Genomic DNA, 10,472 nt, shown 5'->3' with positions numbered 1-10,472 from the left:
GCCGCGTGAGAACTAAAGAGCGCGTGCGATTTCATAGCGCGGGTGATCCTTAGCGCGAGAAACTATACGCCGCGTGAGAACTAAAGAGCGCGTGTGATTTCTAGCGCGGGTGTTCAGAGTGCGAGAATCTGCTTGTCGCGTGCGATGTAAGTGCGCGTGTATTTCCAGCGCGAGTGATTTTGCGCGTGAGAATCAATTCGCCGCGTTTGAACTCAAGAGCGCGGGTGTTTTTATTTCGAGTGTTTCGCAGGAGAACATTATTGCGCGTGTGGATTATTGCGCGTGTGGATTATTGCGCGTGTGGATTATTGCGCGTGTGGATTTTTTGCGCGTGTGGATTATTTTGATCGCGCGTCTTCATTCGTTTGCGCGTGTTCTTCAACCAGGAAGATTTCTATGTGAAGTTCATCGTTAATCTGAATGGAAATAACCTGCGTGTGCATTTAGCACGTGTTTTTTCTTCAAGGATTCAAAAACTCAATACAATTATAAATAGTTTGAAAAGTTTGAAAGAACTATAAAGAATATTTTAAAGACAATCTAACTGAACATTCAGAGCATTTTGGAAAAAAGACAATGAACTAAGACTTCCAGTTTTGCCTAAAGTAAGAAGTTGCTGTGAATTTCAAGTGTCTCAAGTAAGAGAGAATTTCAGCTTCTTTATCAGCTTCTCTAAGAAATTTCAAGAGAAGAACCAGGTATGATTCTTAATTATTAGTTAAGGATTAATGTCTTTCCATTCATAAGGTTAAGTAAGTGAATTAAGGAAGTGTATCTGCTATTCTTTTATCCTCTGCAGGTTCAGCTCTGGTTAGCCTTGACGCAGTCTGCCTGGTGTTGTTTTGTTATCCCATTTCCCCCTTTCCCTTTGGGGTGTAGTTTACAGAGCTGAATTGAAATCTAGTTCTGGGAAATACATCTCAGGGGGATTGTCGGGGGTTCAGCAGCTTCCGCGGATGCAGGACCTCTCAGCCTGACACAAACTTTGCTACGAGAGGCCACCGTCGTTCTTACGGAATGTATAGAAAAGGAGATCTGTTCTGGTGTCTCTGTGGTGTCGGGGGCCACTTTGCTTTGGACATAAGCGTCCTCAAGCACGGTAGCATGCATTGGCTATGGCAATCACTGTGTTGGAATTGCCAGAATTGCCAGAATAGCCCTGCAGTGCACCGGGAATGCAAGCGCCACTTCTTCAGAGGGACTAGCGTTGTGGAGTCATGACATTACCGTGGACTTGAGGAATTGAAGGTTCCTGTGGGCTGTTAGCGCAGTCAGCATGTGTTGAGCTCCTGAGAGCTAATGCCGCCATTTTGTCAAATGACACCTTGACCGCCAACAGTTCCCAGTCTGTTATGGTGTAGTTCTGTTCAGCAGGTAGCACTTTTCGGGAATAATAGGCCACTGGATCTAGGTGTGCCGTATTGTCTCGCTGTGAGAGGATGGTCCCAATGGCATAACTGGATGAATCAGTTTCTACAAGGAACGGTTGTGTTCAGTCCAGATGTACTAACACATGGGCCATAGTAAATGCTCTTTTTAGCCAATGGGACGTTAATGTGCAACTGGTGCCAGGCAGAAATCGCCTTAGTCTAAATCGTGATGAGATGGCCTCTCTAACTAATCGCTTGCTAGCAGATTTAGCCTCTAATAATGTAAGAAGCGATTGTGTGTCCCTTTTGGTTGACTATTGGGAGATTAAAAGAGAGTGGGGGAGACCGCAATTTAAGAAAAAACATCCATTCGACCAGGATGTGGTAGCCAAAAGGCGTGAACTGAGAAGCGACATCAGATGATTAAACCTCATCATGGAGATGGACAAAGGCGACAAAATTATGAAAAGAACACAGCAATATAAAAACTGGCTCTTGTCACATAAAGCTTTTACACTACAGCTAGACTCAGAACAAATGCTCAAAACACTATCTTCCAAGGACTCAGTCTTTGGCTGCTATTAAATGAAGCAGGGGACTCACAGAGGGCCCTGCAGTCCAACTCAGTTAATGAGCGGGACTGGGTAACGTTCTTTGGAGCCCTTTATTAGAAGCAAGTAATATCGACGGCTCCAGCCCCGAGCAACCTGGAAACCCAAAATGGTGGATGGTACCTATCCTTTTCTAAGGAAGAGATCAAGGATTTCATTATCGAGGCTAGCAACTCCAGGGCACCAGGCCCAGATGGCCTCTCCAATGCTATGCTTAAAAGACCCCCAGTACAATGGGCTGAATTTTGTATGACCCTTCACGAGGTGAGATACCGAACTCCTGGAATCAAGCAGTGGTAATCCCAATCTTCGAAAAAGGCAGCAGACCTGACCTGAAAAATTGAAGAAATGGGTAAGGAACTCGGGTCATTTTGACCCAAGACAAACAGGCTTTGTAAAAGAGGTAGAATGTAGTTCAAATCTCCTATTGTTAAACATTCAAAAAATTAGAGGTTTGCAGGAGGGAAAGAAAATCTTTATTGCTTTCATTGACTTTGGACAAGCCTTCGACAGCGTTGACCAGTATCTGCTGAGGTCAAAAATTGAGTCATGCGGCTGCCCAAGAGACATTTGTTCTTCTATTATCTCGCTTTATACCTCCACCTCAATGCAGGTAAAGCTAACACTAGGTGGGCTTCTTTCGGAAAATATTGTGACCTCAAGAGCGCTAAAGCAAGGTTGCCCTCTAGACCTGGAACTTTTTAACCTGTTTATTTCAGATCTTAAAGAGGCATTCAGAGGGGGTGACTCTTTCCCACCTAGACTAAATGGCGACCAAATTGGCCAGCTATTTTACGCAGATGATCTGGTCATTCTGGACCAGTCACAGATTGGTCTGCAACGCAAATTGAATGCGTTACAAAATATGTACAGACCAATGGCCTTAAGATCAACGTATCTAAATCTGCAATTTTGGTCCTCAAAAACTTAAAGGGAAAGAAAAGAGGAAAATGAATCTGGCACTTGGAGAACGAACCAATAACCATAGTGGATAGTGTGAAGTACCTGGTAATTGACATCAATCCTAGTGTATGCAACCCTAAGCCAGCAATTGAACTGAAATCAAAGACCAGGAATCTGGCTACACAGGTGTGTGTGATTCTTAGGAAATAAGGAAAGTTCTCCTTGATGCCAACCCTTAAGTTTTATAAACAAAAGGTAACTCCTATCTTGACGTATGAAGGGGAAGTCTCGCTAAGTCTGATATGGGCTATTTGGCCCAAACTGGAGGGTCTTTTTTGGAGGAAGATCCTCTGGTTGCCATGATGCATTCCCACAGCATTGATAAGACACGAGCTAGGGCTTGTGTCCTGATATGCAGTGGTTATGTGGAAAGCTCTCCTCCTCTATCATAAACTACTATCATAGTGCTTGCCAACTCAATTTAAAGTCTTGAAAAAAGAAGGCAGTGTGCTGGGACTGGGCGGTGGAGACCTGGGCCAAGCATTGGACAGGAATATTGGCAAAAATAAATGTGTCGGAAGAGCTGCTGTTATCCAAACCTGAAGCAGTCAAAAAGAAAATCTGTTTTGAGGACTGGATTACAACAGTAAATGAAAAATCACAATCTGACTCTCCCTGCCTTGCCATGGTCAACATTAAAGCTCTAAATGTCGTACCAAAATACTTAATGAGATTCCCCAGTGCGCGTTACAGAACCGCCTTCATGAGGTTTAGATTTAACTTGTTTTACACAAGAGAGGTCCTGTTCAAACAAAACCAGGTGGAGGAAGGAGAGACAGCTTGCAGATTATGTAGCAAGTCAGAAGAAGTGTTACAACATTTAGTCCTTCTATGCCGAAGTTGAAAGACATCAGAACATCCTACCTTGATGGGTTTGTGAGTGCGTTCCCAGCCAGGAGCGCTGATGAGTGTTGGTCTGTACTAGGTCTGGGAATTCATCTTGAGCTGACACTAGCACTAACAACATTTTTAGAGGACATTTTTAACCGTCTAGGAAGGCTCTAGGTTATGAGTGGTTTATGAAGCGAAGGGCACCCTCCTTGTTATTTATATTCTGATTCTTCTATAAGTAGTTTCTTGTTCTTTGTTGTTTTTATGCTTTGTGTTTTTTTTTAATTCTTTATGAATTTATTGAAAGCTGATTAATGCTGAATGTAATCTCCCATCAGGTCCAATTTTGTGTATTTTGAGGAAGCCCAGACTTGATCTAACAACACTAGGAGAAGCCGGAGTTGATAACGGTTCTTTATCGTGATACAGTTGACTGTGCGGTAATCTATACAGGACCTCATATCGCTGGTCTTCTTTGGCAGGAAGAATAACAGGGAGGTGTGAAGCAGGCATGGCATCAAGAGAGACACAGACTCAAAAGTAACAGTTTGAAAACCTTTATTATAAAACTTTGTAAGGTTGGTGTAATGACTAAATGGCCCTAACTCTAGCAGGGTTGTTCCCTTAACTGATTCTTCTAAGGGCTGTCGATGTCCGTAAATCCAAAATCAAAGTCTGTCTCAACACCTATGCCTGCACTCACTCTTAAAACAAATGAGATGTTAGGTCTTCTTAAAGATAAATGGTGGTTCAAAATGAAATGAAAACCAAGGCTGGTTTCAGGTAGCTTTACCATCAGGTTTAGTTCTGGCCATGGGACCTTTCAGGTAGGACCCTTGCAGCAGGAGAATACAGTCCACAGTGTCTCTGGGTCTCTTGGGATTCCCTTCCCCAAGCTCTGAACCCTCTGGTTCACAGTTTCTTTTAGGCTTCTCAGGGTATCCTTCCCCAAACCTTGGCCTTTCTCCTTATAACAATGTCTTTCACAATTTTCTGTGGGCCTCTCAGTGTTCCCTTCCCCAAGCCTAGGCGGCCCCTCTGGTCCCAAACAAATGTTCACTTAAAAGTTCACAAACACAAAACACCAAAGGTTTACCTTATCAGGACACACCTCTTAAAGCAGAGTTTCTTCTTGTGTGATTGCAATAACCTTTCATTCACTTCAGAGGATGTTGCTCCCACTTCCCTCTCAGTGAAGCTCCTGCTTGGTCAATACAGGGCAGTATCAGAGACTTTTGAGAAAGCTGGGCATTTGCTCCCCCCATGCGCAACCACTCTGATTTCTGGCCCCTCTCCTTACACTCTGTACTTTTCTTCTGGCACTTTTTCCTTCCTGTGTCTCTTTCACGTGTCCTTGTTTTTTTCACTTTGCATCTGTCAGTGCTTCTTGCACACTTTCCACACTGCTCGGGCAGAGATTGCAGATCTTGTGTTGGAGTGAAGGAACATCACTAATCAGATTATCTTTGAAAAGCTGGGGACGGGACCACGAGGGGCTCAGCACTACAACAAACACTACAAGCAGGGCATTGAGAACGAAGGCTGATTATAAGCCACAGATGCCAGCCATTAACAGTGGTCATCTTTGAATTGAGAAACATACAGGATATGAACAAGAAATACAGCACATAATATTGCTACTTCACTAGATGACGTTTTCACCATTCCACAAGAAGGGATGCTTGAAGTTCTAAAGACAGAGAAAAATGAAAGACAATTGAAATGGACATACTTTGAATTTATTTGTTGACTGTGAATTAATAACAGGATATGAAAATATTGTGTCCATATTGAAAAGTTATTGCTCCTGAAGAAGAGAGGTACACTCTCGAAACGCGTAGAGCTTTGAATTAGGAAGGCTTTCCTCTTGAATTTTTTTCTTGAATTTTCTTGAATTATTGTACATTCTTTTTAAGTGAATTGAATTCGAACATTCTTAATTATCATGTATATGGTACTAAAACACTATCATGCCTTCATAAAGACTTTTTGAAACTTTTATGTATATTGAAACAAATCATTACATGTTTTCATATGTAATATTGGTACAAAAGAGTGGTTTAATTGTTACTTTGCAATACGAAAAATCAACAATAAGTGAACTAAAAAGTATATTTCGTTTGGATCCTGTTATCCAATACCCAGAGGTGTGCAGGGGACGGGAGTTCCCATTGTTAATGGGAACACCATTCTTTTCATAGTTTCACTGACCTATGATACCAGGGTCTACTGTTTTTCTCCCCAGCACCCCATAAGATTATCCAATACAGTGACAAGCCATTGGAGCTTTCAATTGCTATATGAAATTAGATTTCTCGTTCAAAGCATAGGGTGTGCAATTTCCTTTTTCTCTTACACTTTCCACTTTGCCATGCCTCTTGCACACTTTCCACTTTGCCGTGCCTCTTCAACACTTCTTTTACTTTGATGTGCCTCTTGCAACTTTTCCTTTTCTCTTTCGGGTCATTCACACCCTCTCTTTGCTTTCTGTTCTTCAAAATCAACTGCTGCTTTTTTCTGCTGTTCACGCCGCTCTGGCACCTTTTTTTCTCTTCTGCTTTCTTTCTTTCGCACTTTGCCGCTCTGTCACTGTTCCCGCTCCAGCCACCTGCAAGCTTCTGAACTTCTCTCTCTCTCTCCCACGAAACTCACCCCGTAGCACAGCCAGGGACGTCATTTCACCAAAATGCCAGGGGTAGCGGAAGTGACATCACACGACCCTTGACCCCCTAATGACATCACAGGAAGTGATGTAATTTGACCCGCCCTGAAGTGATATCACGGGAAGCTATGGAACACAACCTTTCACCCGTTGACAAAACAGGGAGTGGCATCACATAGCAATGTACACTACAAAAAATATGGTTACGATATCACTATAATGTAATGTACATTTCATACAAGAATGGATCGCCATATGTATCGTTAAGATCAGTGTGCATAGGCCCATATTACCAAATTACTGTGAATGCTAGCAGACATCCATGAACAAATGATAATGATGTGTTATTATGTAGCACTTACGCTTAAGCGCTTTATATAGAAAAAATATACACCCAATTTCACCCAACCTTTGTTGGTAGTGATTTATCAAGCTCAGCAGGATGAAAGGCTGAGTTGAGGCGTTTAAGAACAGACTAAATCAGTGACTCACCCCCTGAAGTGTGCCTGAAATAAACCTTTAATGAGTCTAGCAATTATTGTATAGAATTCCAGAAAGACACATTATTTTGTATTCCTATTCTTTCTTATTTAGGGCCAGTGCTGAAAGTGTTAGGAGGCTGCATTACAAAAAAAAAAAGGGGGGGGTTTATAAAAAATAAAATTTAAACAGAGGTCGCAAGGGAGTCCACAGAGGTCGCAAGGGAGACCTCAGAGGTCGCAGTTGCGACCTCTGGCGACCCCTAAATGACATCCCTGGGCACAGCACTGGTGGGCAATCCCAGACAGCCCTTGGAACAAGCATCCTCAATCAGACTCCTTGGAGACACGGCTCCCTCGCCACGCTGCAGCCCCTTCTACACACTGGGTCGGCGTCCTGGCATTCCGTTCTCCTCCAGATCCTACGGGCTCCTGCAGCTGCAGTCTCCTGGATTTCATGGTCCATTCAGCAACCCCAGCTCGTTCATTTCTCTTGGCTGAATGACATCTTTTATACCCTAACTGGGAGTCAAGTGGAGTCAGGTGTGTATGGTTAATGTGTGGTGCCTGGCCTTGCCTGACTCTATTAACAGCACAGCCCAGTGGTGTAGTGTTGTAGGCATCTCCCTGCATCTTCCTATTCACAGTGTTGTTCCAATGGGCAATCTTTATAACTCTCAGTTGCCTCTTCCTCGTCCCAGTACATGTTGGAAATGGGGATCAGGAGACAGGGTGAGATTGAAACTGATGTTTATAGGCTGAATAACCAAAAGATGATTGAAAGAGGAGAAAAGGGAATCCCCTGGCCCTGTTTTTATATGACTGGGGCAATTCCTGTTTTTTAGGGTTAGTCTCTGCCCTGGTACTCTGTCATGAAAGTTCTGCCTTTGTCTCTTCTGACCCTCCTCATTGCCTGCTTTTATTCGGGTACAATACTCTCACCTACTTCTTACTTCAGGGACAGCAGGACTTGCATATCCCATGAAGGCTCCAGTGACTTCTACCTCTTCGCACTAGTCCCTTTGGTATACTGTGTCTCACCTGGGGTCCTTCCATGGGCGCAAGCCCAGTCTCCCATACCCAGGCGATCCTCCATCTCTCGTGCACCCCCAGGGTTGGGAAACAAAAGCAAAGGCTCCAAAATTAGCCCAAACTGAGATGCCACAATCAAGTCAAACATTATAGACTCTTTAGGGTTAGGGGAGCTCAGTAAGGTCAATCCCTGCGTGTTTTTCTTGATGGTTCCTGGTGGCTGTGGAGAGCCAGCCACCGCCTTCACAGGTTCTGCTCTATCCTTTTGTTGTATTGGTACTCCCAACCAGGCTGCATATATAATGCCTATGAAGTTCCCTGTGGCTCCAGAGATGATCATTAAGCCCACTGATACCCTTTTCCCATCAAACTGTATTTCCCCTGGTAGGATCACATGCAAGACCACCCTATGTGGGCCGCGGACGTCCGCAGGGCTGGGAGCGAAGAGAAAAGTGCTAGAAGAAAGCACAAAAATGATAAATCTCCCTAACAATCATGCAACCGAAGGGTCCAGGTGCACTAGAGGTATTTCAAGCAAAGATTATCATATTGCAGCAGTGGTGTAATTCTTAATGTTACCAGAGAAAATTTCAGGAGTCCGTCTGCAGGTCCAGCCCAGGGACCAGATTCTCATGAGGCTGCGAACACAAAGACCAACAAACTGTGCCCCAACTTGCCCCCTGTTATGCTCACCTGGTTTCCGCGGGGCGTTGGGGCACGGTTGGAGCCCTCCCTTGGCCTGGTTCCTCAAAATCACCTTCCCCTTCAGAGAGTAGTTGGACCTGCAGCTCAGGAGATGGGTGTTGCCCCTGCGTGAAGAGGAGAGGCAATGAGAAAGGAGTAGGGACTCCATGACTTCCCCCAGCCCTTTCGTGCCAGAATACGGTGGGCAAGCACTTTCCCATAGATGCTCACCCGTAGTTTTGTGATGCTGCGCTATCCGTCCTGCCTTTCCTAGCAGGGGCGCGTAGAACAGACCAAGTTACTTCACTGGCCCCTGGGAAGATTGATCCAGACCAGCTGCACCAATCCACGTACTAGGTAAGTCTTTAGTATGATTATAGTTAGATCAGAATGACTGTATTCCGTCTAGCAGTAATTCTTGCAATGTCTCATTCCATTTCCATAGGTACGGGAAAGGAGTCAAGATTGAGGCGAGTCTGGAAGACCTTAGAGGTTGATGGAGTTTCCACAGTGACAGGTAAGTTGGTCTTTATAAGAGAACTTTAGTCTCTTGCATGTATGTGGCCGTGTGGATGCATATGAGTTCTAACCTGTTTGTTCTTTTCCCTCGTAGGTGCAGGCCGATGACGAAGAATGGTGTCCGGGTCCTCGATGAAGATTTGCGGTTGCAACAGGGTGTCTCCGGCTCCGATCGTGGTGGACTGTCGGTTAGGAAGAAGACTCTGCTCACGCCGTAATGGAATGGAGGTAAGAAGAAGAGTCCGGCACAGGCTGCAACGAGTTGCAGGTAAGAGGCGTGCTCAGCGATGTAGCAGCTGGTGCGCTCAGCGATGTAGAGGCTGGCAACAAGTAAGACGTGCGCTGAGCGATGTAGCGGCTGGCGACAGGTAAGATGCGCGCTCAGCGAGGTAGCGGCTGGCGACAGGTAACATGCGCGCTCAGCGATGTAGTGGCTGCAAGAGGTAAAATGCACGAACAGCGGTGTAGAGGCTGGTAGCAGATGGGAAACACGTCCAGAGATGGAGCGGCTGACAGCAGGTAAGAAGCGTTGGCAGCAACGGAGTAGCTGGAAGAAAAAGCTTGCGGTGATGAGGCGGAAGACTGCAGGTAAGAAGCGTTCCCAGGAAGTCTCGAAGATGAGGCTGTAATCCAGCGAGACACAGGTAGGTACAGCGGAGAGCGTTACACGGCTTGGAAGCAGAATAACGCAAAGCGAGGGCATGTGGATGTGCTGGTTTTATATAGGCTGGCTCAAGCCCCTCTCATTACCTCTGCCTACAAACTCCACCTTGGCCTTCTTTGGGCCTGTAGCACGTGCCTTCCAGGTCTGTTCCTTGGGCCACGCCCGGCCGAGCTGCACACGCCCTAGGCAGAAGAGAACATTGCATCGTTTCAAAAGACTATTGCATTTACATAAAGCCATAGTAGTTGCTACAAGTGCAAGCACAGATTTAAATAAAAAAATAAAGGCATGTTGAATTATTGACTAATACACTTCGGAAAAACAAACAGGCTTGTTACATGCAAAGACATCTCAGTATTGCACAGTAGTGTGACACAGTTTCGTGCATTTTCAGTAGGGACAACTAGCTTACATTACCTGTATTATGATTACTGGCCTCACATCCAAAAGAAATGAGAAGCCTTGTGGATAGCAACTAGCTCTGTCTGACACAAAGAGCACTACAAGAACCTCTTTTCTGATCTATTCAAAGTGTTCACTCTCATCGGTTGTATACGAATTGTTCGTTTTACAACTGTTCGAATTACAATTGACCTTTTCGCAATTGACCAAATTGTGAAGGTCAATTGTAACATATATGTGGGGGGAAACCCCCCA

At 44.8% G+C, this 10,472-nt stretch overlaps 1 long non-coding RNA gene across 7 annotated transcripts in view; it reads right to left on the bottom strand.

Annotated features, from left to right (window-relative positions):
- Positions 1-4,316: 4,316 nt before the first annotated feature.
- LOC138453715 (uncharacterized) overlaps positions 4,317-10,472 on the bottom strand; it is a 49,053-nt gene continuing 42,897 nt past the window's right edge. For 6 of the 7 annotated variants that reach the window (XR_011260500.1, XR_011260496.1, XR_011260498.1 and 3 more), the window contains 3 exons: positions 8,864-9,997; positions 8,642-8,757; positions 4,317-5,465 (listed from right to left, as the gene is read on the bottom strand). This is a non-coding gene — a long non-coding RNA (uncharacterized lncRNA). The remainder of the gene's footprint in view (positions 5,466-8,641; positions 8,758-8,863; positions 9,998-10,472) is intronic. The other variant, XR_011260502.1, reaches the window with a different exon arrangement.

The sequence above is a fragment of the Ambystoma mexicanum genome, chromosome 4p, assembly GCF_040938575.1.
Source record: "Ambystoma mexicanum isolate Mex_15411 chromosome 4p, UKY_AmexF1_1, whole genome shotgun sequence".
Classification (NCBI taxonomy): domain Eukaryota; kingdom Metazoa; phylum Chordata; class Amphibia; order Caudata; family Ambystomatidae; genus Ambystoma; species Ambystoma mexicanum.
The sequence above is the reverse complement of the archived record's forward strand: the minus strand, read 5'-3'. Positions and strand labels throughout refer to the sequence as shown.